Source organism: Gracilinanus agilis, chromosome 3 (genome assembly GCF_016433145.1).
Source record: "Gracilinanus agilis isolate LMUSP501 chromosome 3, AgileGrace, whole genome shotgun sequence".
Lineage (NCBI taxonomy): Eukaryota > Metazoa > Chordata > Mammalia > Didelphimorphia > Didelphidae > Gracilinanus > Gracilinanus agilis.
In genome coordinates, this window is record NC_058132.1 from 6,084,686 (window position 1) to 6,085,668 (window position 983).

Sequence of the window (983 nt, forward strand, 5' to 3'; positions counted from 1 at the left end):
TTTTATGTGGACCAATGGCAGCTTTAACTTTGCTTTGGACTGCCCAGGGGGCAGTCAGTTGTTTTTGATTTGTCACTTGCCAGCACATGTGGATCATAGACCTCCCTCCCCCACTTAAGGATTAAGTTTGGGTGTATACACTCCTGGTGGCTAAAATCTAAAGAATAATAGGGGAGAGTTAATCCCTTCTTCACACTGGAGAGCTGAGTGAGGCAGCCTGGAAGGAGTCTGAGGTTGAAGATGGGTCATTCTGGTGATGGTGGCATTCTAGATGGTGGCAGACAAAGCTTGGGGTGGAGAGTAGAGGGTCCTGAGGTTCTTGCCTTGGGTGCCACTGGAGAAAAGCTCTGATTTTGGGACTTCAGAGGTGGGGCAGGTGGGTCTTTGGAGCTAGGAGGACCCACCCAGAATAGACTTGCTCAAAACAGAAAGCTGCCTTCTTTCTTTGGAGCTGAGATCTTTGCCTTCTTCCCTCAGAGTCCAGATTTCTCTGCTTTCATTTGGGGCTGAGATCTCTCCTGCTGGTAGCCAGCTCTCCATGTTCAGGTTTGTTATATCTGAATGAGGGCTTTTCCTGCCCCTGCTTGTGCTGGCTGTCTTTTCTATTGGACCTCATCTTGGAATGGCCTTCCAGTGGATTTCTGGTCCTGTAGCCAGAGCAGAGGCCCTGCCTGCCAGCAGGATGGAGCTGGAAGCCACGAACAGATAGACAAAGCTGGTGAACTCAGCCATATTCCTCCATATTCATCTCACCATATTCTTGTTGGCCATCTGTTTGTCTTTTACTGCCTACTTCATCGCAAATCAGGTTACCTTCACCTACCAAATAGACCTGAGAAACCTATAAAGAGCTGTTCACCTCCCTGGTGGCCTCCCTCTTCATGGGCTTTGGGGTGCTCTTTCTGTTGTTCTGGATTGGTAAATATGTTATGACTCCATTGGCAGCATATCCTCAGGTCTTGCCTTTTTGTCTCACCTCTTAG

At 48.6% G+C, this 983-nt stretch overlaps 1 pseudogene; it reads left to right on the forward strand.

Annotated features, from left to right (window-relative positions):
- Positions 1 to 682: 682 nt before the first annotated feature.
- On the forward strand, positions 683 to 983 carry LOC123240681 (annotated as a pseudogene).